A 7,997-nucleotide genomic window follows, 5' to 3' on the forward strand; every position below is an offset into this window, starting at 1 on the left:
TGACTATGTCCAAAAGTATGTCACAGGCTCTGACAATCTTCCTTAACCACTTCAGCCCCGGAAGGATTTACCCCCTTTCTGACCAGAACATTTTTTGTGATTCGTCATGGCGTCAATTTAGCTGACAATTGTGCAGTCCCGCAACGTTGTACCCAAACAAAATTGACATCCTTTTTTTCCCCACAAACAGAGCTTTCTTTTGGTGGTATTTGATCACCTCTGCGGTTCCTATTTTGTGTGCTATAAACGAAAAAAGAGCGACAATTTTGAAAAAAAAAAAAACAATATTTTTTACTTTTTGCTATAATAAATATTTCCAAAAAATATGTAAAAAAAAACAAATTTCTTCCACAGTTCAGGCCGATATGTATTCTTCTACATATTTTTGGTAAAAAAATTGCAATAAGTGTATATTATTGATTGGTTTGCGCAAAAGTTATAGCGTCTACAAAATAGCGGATAGATTTATGGCAATTTTATTTTTATTTTTTTTACTAGTAATGGCAGTGATCTGCGATTTTTCTCCTGACTGCGACATTGTGGCAGACAGATCGGACACTTTTGACACTATTTTGGGACCATTGACATTTATACAGCGATCAGAGCTAAAAATTGCCGCTGATTACTGTATAAATGTCACTAGCAGGGAAGGGGGTTAAACACTAGGGGGCGATCAAGGGGTTAGGTGTGTTCCCTAGATGTGGTCTAACTGTAGGGGGGATGGGCTCACTACAACATGACAGAGATCACTGCTCCCTATGACAGGGAGCAGTAGATCCCTGTCATGTTGCTAGGCAGAACAGGGAAATACCTTGTTCTCCCCGTTCTGCCTCTCCTCACCGCAATCGTGGCCAGTGGCGAACATTGAGTTCACGGGCGTGCGCCAGCTAGCCGGGATTTCAAAGGGACGTACGGGTATTGCTAATGTAGCGATACCCCTGAAGGAGCTGCTTTTGTTTGTTCCATCCGTTACTCTGCCTCTCAACCCTAATAACAGCCTCAGCCCCCTCCGGCACAACTGGCAATAGTGTAAGTGCAATGACCAATGAGAAACACACACGTTATGATAAAACACAAAAATTTGCTTTATTGCAATATTTCTGTGGAAGAATAACAGACAGGAACAGTATATATTCAAGTAATCAACTAGAGAGCAATAACTAAGATTTAAGAGCAATATAGCTCTCAATCCTATATTCAAGCTGCTTTCAGGGAATTCCAAACCTGAGAATGTCCCCAAGAGCAGAGGCACACTTAAATGGTAAATAAAGCACAATATGACACTTTAAATCAGATTGGTTACCTTTACTCAGGAGGAGGAGAGCAAAAGAATGACCCTCTTTGAGTCAGGCCTCTCTTTGACCTGACACCACAGGCCCAACTTTAAACACTTTATTCAAATCAGCATGCAATGGCTTAACCTCCTAGATAAGATGTCCCACACATACCCACTGCATATACAGAGCCCTGAATATGTGTGTGCCGATCCTTATGGCACTAGTAGCTTCAGTCCTTTTGAAGAAAAGATAAAACTTTGTGGCTTCAGCTAGCCACTTTTGTTGGTGCACCTAAACTCCTGGATAGCAGAGCCAAACAACACAACTGGCCCAGATTATCAAGTGAAGCAGGCAGGATCTTTCCCAGCAAGGTGAATGGACAATGATGTCTGTATACAGTGTCCCCAGAAATTGATGGCCTTATCCTTAGTCCCTGTGGCATTACAAGTGTCATCAAGATGACTACCAGCAATGATGTCTGTATACAGCGTTCATTTAACTCCTTCTGTGATGCAGTGTCACTGTTTACTGCAAATGGGCAAAAGCCCCCTCGCCAAATCCTGCGGTCAAGGCCCAAACGAAACGTCCTGGAACAACAGGCTCTCTTGGCGACCCAACTGGTCATCTCACACTGGAACGCTTCACCATTGGTGCAGTTGCGCCTGGATGTGCACCTGGGATCCCGCTCTCTCAGGATGGATGTCCCAACTGGCGGCGGAGGCCTAAATCACGTGGGGGAGATCACCTGAGAGACAGCATCTCTCCCTCAGGTCTGATCTCTTCCTCTGCCTCGTGCTGACTGAAATCTCGGTAAATCAAAAATGGAGTCTCTCCTTTCCTGCCAGCAGAGCATGCTGGGATTTGTAGTCCTGCCACTTTAGAAGTCAGTGAGGCTGCTCTGTGCTGAGACTTCATATTCCAGAGTCATCTGCTTCCTGCAGCTTAGTACTGTGCCTCTGATTGGCTGCTGTAACTGTGCCTTTTTATTGGCTCCTCTCCTGCCTATAGGAGCGCATGGGAGGAAGGCAGAGAGTAGGCAGATGCCTGTGTTAACATGCAGTAGGTGAAGAGAAAAAAAGGGAGGGGGGAATCCCCTCTCTCAGAAACAGACAGGCAGCTCTCCCTCTGTGAAAAGCTTGAGTACTCGCGACGGCCAGCTTAGCGGGGTCACGGGAGAAAAAAGACACAACCGTTACACTAATATTGTGAATGTTTGATCTTTGTGCATGGTATTGTCACGTGTCAGTGACAGCACAGTGTGAGTTTGACCACCCATTTGTCACAAGTTGGTGATGGTGGCAGTGGTCTGAAGCCGTGTCTGTCACAAGTCCCTCCCCCCTTCACTGTGTCTTTAGTTTCTATTTAGAGCACATGTAATTGCATTATGATTTTTTGGACCTATCTGATGTTCATCAGTCAAGATCTGCGCAAGTTTTTGATTAAAGCTTTCTACGATCTTCAAGATGTCTGATTGGATGGAGTCACTGTCTGCCTACACTGCTGATACTGTAAATTACAGCTATCTTGCCACAACTGGATCATTATAGAGATTACACTTCAGTGCTTAGATTGGGGAAGCAGAACAAGACTGAACAATTAATGTATGCATAATCCCTTACTGAATGACATTTTGTTTTTTAAAGAACTGTGTATAATAAACAGTTGCTGTTTTTTTTGTTTTAAATGTGTTTATTTTCTCAGTTCTATTTTGGATATCAGAATTGATAATTTCTTTAAACCTCTTTGCAGAAGCTTCCTGTCTACATGCATGTGCTCTAGCAACAGGGTCAACAGTGGAACATACTGGGAGAGCATGTGACAAAGTGACAACATAGAAGAACAGGTGGAAGACTGGGACAGTGTGTTCCCACCGAGGACCCTCATGGCAACATACCCAGGTACTATTTAATGAAGGTTGCAGATTAAAAAATAATGAAAATTACCTATTGAATTACTTTATGATATTACAGTTTATATGAGATTTTAATCAATGGGTTTACTGTACATAGTCTTTAACTTTGTCACATTTATAGCTGATAATTTGCATGTACTTGATCATCATAATATGAAATTTGGGATAATCAGAGTTCCCAGGATCTTGCCAGAAGGATTGTGATGTCATCTTCTCCAATGTGGAAGTCAGGTAAGGTAGCATATATTTTTTCCAACCTGTTCTTTTTATTTTAGAACTTACGTTTTGAGAGGAGGTGGTGGGAGAAGACCTTATATTTTAGTGGAAATTGTCAATAATTGTTGGTGGAAAAGTGGCCTGGACCCCTACTCCTTCCCACCTATGGAAATGCTGATTTTACTTACCTGAAGCCACTATCATTTGATTATCTTCTAGCTTCGTCTGTTCACTTTTTAGGGACTTTCTAATTGTGTCCATATCACTACCTACATGGTATGGAAACCTCATATTGGTGGAGGCAACACTTACAGCAGCCATATCCTCTCTCATGGGTTCTAGAGGCAGGAAAACTCTTGAGGGTTGAAGGTGGTGAGGTGGTGGTGGTGGTGGTGGGGGGGGGGGGTAGGCTTATAGTGGAAACTGTGACCTTGATCAATTACACTGCAGGTTGGCTTAAGAAGAGGTGTTTGGGGACTGTTTGCACGCTAATCCTTTGCTGACCTCCACATTTACCCTTCTAGCAGGAATATTTCATAACCCTGACTTTCCTCCTGGTATGGACATTGGGGCATTCAAGTGGTGGACGGATAAAGGCCTATACTGTATCGATCACTTTTTTTACTCACCGCGGCCCCTTCACTCTCTCCCATTGTTCCTTGGTCTTGGAGATGCCTCCAACAGAACGGTTCAGTTTTTAACAAATAGCAGAATTTTTATGTTCAATCTGGCACTTAGGGGATCCTCCTTCCCTAACAGCATACAAGCAATGGTGCACTATATACATGTGCCCCTGTCCTTGAGACCCAGTGATGTACAATCACGGGACCCATCTCCCTCTACCCTAACCCTCTCACCAGCTTAGATGTCCTTGGGACTCTATTTCCTTCTGATTTTCACTTTCCTTCTCTCTTTTCGTTTTTCTTTTTCTTCATTTCATCTAATCATCATTTATATGCTGTTAATGGTGACCAATGGTTTTTTGTACTGATTAAGAGTACCTCAAGAATGATTTGTTGCATAGCATGCTTAGTGGCAGTACCAAGGGCTTTACTACTCATTACCATCACTTTCTGTTTCCGGTTTATGGTTCTTGGTATTATATTCAGGACTCTTATGTCATGACTGTAATTTTGAAGCTACACTCCTGTGTTATGGATTTATAATACATGTATTGTTTCAAACAATGTGACATTGTCACCATGTTGATGTTTTTTCTATGCGGAAATGAATAAAATTTTGAATAAATACAGATTGAGAATTAAGGTAATTGATGCAAACTGCAATATTTAAATGTAATGTTTGCCTGTAGGTGGGCTTTAAAATAATACATTTTAATTTGGATCTGTTTCTGAATTTTCGGTTCAGCGCGCCCTGTCTACCCGGGAGTACTTTCTCATAGGGTATTGGAATTGTATCAGATTTATATTTTTTAAATAAAAAAAAATATCATGTTGAAACGTTGACCTTAAACTGTTTTTCTATAATATAGAGATGGCACATTACACAGGTTTAGTACTTATTCCACCTGCATCTAGAACTATTTAATTGGATTCTCTGTATTACTTTTGGCTGACTAGCATGAACAAAGCTGAAAAGAGTTCAGGGAGATGAGTCAATGATCAGACTGAAAAAGGACTATGAAGCTAAAAATTGGAGAGCTAAGTCATTTTGGAGTTCAGATAAATCCAATCTCCTGTCATTGTGAAAGCACTCCACAAAAGTAATCCACACTGGAAGATTTCATATAACACCGGAAAACCATACTAGCAAATAATGTGAAACAGAAATCAGTAAAGTCAGAGGATGAATGAGGATAGCAGGCTACTCTCAATTCATTTTACCTTTAGAGGCAACAATTTTAGTGAGTTAATTAGTGTAATCCTGGGTGATGTTTGAGTCACTATTGGGCCTACGCTTAGAATAATGTCCTGCTCATTCTTACGTTTATTCTGTAGGCTCTCTATGAAGCATTGCCATCTATGAGAAACAGGGGGTAGGTTTCATGCATCAGTATGTTCTTACTAAGAATTAGAGCTACCATTGATGAAGAACAACAAATCAACATCAGACTCATCCTAAAAAGTTTACCCTGATTGGCAGTTAGAGGGAAATAACTCCAGTTCTTAGTAAGAGCATGTTAATATATAAGGTATTTATTTTGTTGTCAGTAGCCCCTAATATTTAAATTACCCCCTTTCCAGCAACATATACTCACCTTCACTGTCCTGCACAACGTTTGGCCACCAGAATTAAAGAGAAATACCCAGATCTTCTGGGTATGGCAAACAAGTGACTTTCTTCTACGTGTCAGTAACTGGCCCATCGCTGTGACAGCAGGAAGCCCTGTGTAAGATCTGAGAATAGGGCTTCCGGCACATACCTGGTTGGAGGCTGAAGTCACAAGAGGACTTCCCCTATGGCTCTGGCTCAAATACTTCTGGATATGGGGAGGAGAAAAAGAAAGGTTCTCAAAGAGTAGCCTAGAATCGGACTTTAGAGCCATGGAAACAATGGAGAAGTAGAAAAAATAGGTAATATTTATTAAAAAAAGAAATTACATAGTATCTACACAATATTCACAAGCGTTAAAAATCATATAAGATGATACAGTTTGTACAATGAGCCCTTGTGCGTTTATGCGTTTCACCGCAAGGCTTCTTCAGGACACGATCAAGGTTCAAAGAGATGGCACAAAGAAAAAAGAAAACAAATCTCACTATCTTCTTATCCAATTGAGCCTCATGTACAAACATCCGGAACGTTTTTGATAGTATTCAGTGCATGGACTATTCTCAAAAAGTTGTGAAAAATTCCCGGGATGCCACTCAATCTATTAGTAGCCAGGAGTCAAATGCTATTTGAACAGGGGCATAAGGCATCTTGCAAGGAAAAGGATCATATTCAAAGGTCCAAAGTCCAAAAAGGAAGACACAGATGGAACTACACAAATATAATTGGGAGGTATCCCACGTCCCAACTGCGCATCAAGCCCGCAGAGGGGTAGTAGATGAATAGATGTGGTGAAGGATAGCCCCTGGGAGACAGCCTGGTAGTGTACACTACCAGGCTGTCTCCCAGGGGCTATTCTTCACCACGTCTAACTAGAATTTAGTAAGAGGGGATATGAGGGTGGAAACGTGACGGCAATTGCTGCTAGTGCCTCTTCACGTATGCACCCCCATTATTTGAAAAATGGGACTATTGCGGTAATAGATAATAATATTGCAGTTACACAGTTCTAAAAAAATATATATAAATTTTAATAATTGAAAATATCAGATTACACAAAAGAGATAATTACATACAATCATAAAAACAAATACCACACTGAATACAGCGAGTGGAGCCCACAAAGTTTCTACGGGGGATGTGTGTGGAGTTTTTTATCTCAACTGCAACCGCTTATTCAGGAGAAACAAATCTATAAAGTAGTTTAGAATCACTTAGCTGAATACATACATATATGGTTACATACATAAACAATGCAGCAAACATAGTTAATCACAAGTATAGTCACGAATCACAATACATACAGGGTAAAATTGAGGACAAGCTCACCCGCTCAGGTGGAAACAGTGGGACGGCGGAACCTAACACAATTCCCCCCCCGCGGCGGACACGGGGGATCTGTAAACGGACTCTAGTTTGGTAAAGAATAATAATAATAATGAAATTGTAATAATTGGAAAAATAACGGCGTGGTGAAGGTGGCAGGGGAAAGAAGAAAAAATGAATCCGGGATGGTGGCGTGAGAAGGGAGGGGAGGGGGGGGGGTGGGGGCGGTGGGGGGGGGTGGGGGAAGGGAGGGGAGGGGAAAGGAAGAAGGGGGAGGAAAGGAAGGGGAGAAAGGGAAGAAGAAAGGGGGGGTTTCCTCTTTCCTTGCCATCCCTCCTTTTTCCCCACACCACATATCCCCCCTGTCCTTCCCTTATCCCACCCCCCCCTCCTTTCCCTCCCTGTTCCTTGAGGGGAGGGGAAAGGAAGAAGGGGGAGGAAAGGAAGGGGAGAAAGGGAAGAAGAGAGGGGGGGGGAGTTTTCCTCTTTCCTTGCCATCCCTCCTTTTTCCCCACACCACATATCCCCCCTGTCCTTCCCTTATCACATCCCCCTCCCCCCTCACCTCCCCCCCTCCCCCTCCCTGTTCCTTGTCCTTCTTGTCCTTCCTCTTCCCTCCTCACCCCCCCTCCCCCCTTTCCCCTCCCCCCTTTCCCCCCCCTCCCTCCCTAGTCCTTGTCCCCGTGTCTTCCTCCCCCCCCCCCCCTCTTCTTCCCTTTCTCCCCTTCCTTTCCTCCCCCTTCTTCCTTTCCCCTCCCCTCCCTTCCCCCCCTACCCCCCCCCTCCCCTCCCTTCTCACACCACCATCCCGGATTCATTTTTTCTTCTTTCCCCTGCCCCCTTCACCACGCCGTTATTTTTCCAATTATTACAATTTTATTATTATTCTTTACCAAACTAGAGTCCGTTTACAGATCCCCAGTGTCCGCCGCGGGGGGAATTGTGTTGGGTTCCGCCGTCCCACTGTTTCCGACTGAGCGGGTGAGCTTGTCCTCAATTTTACCCTGTATGTATTGTGATTCGTGACTATACTT

This window comes from Aquarana catesbeiana, linkage group LG02 (genome assembly GCF_042186555.1).
Source record: "Aquarana catesbeiana isolate 2022-GZ linkage group LG02, ASM4218655v1, whole genome shotgun sequence".
NCBI lineage: Eukaryota > Metazoa > Chordata > Amphibia > Anura > Ranidae > Aquarana > Aquarana catesbeiana.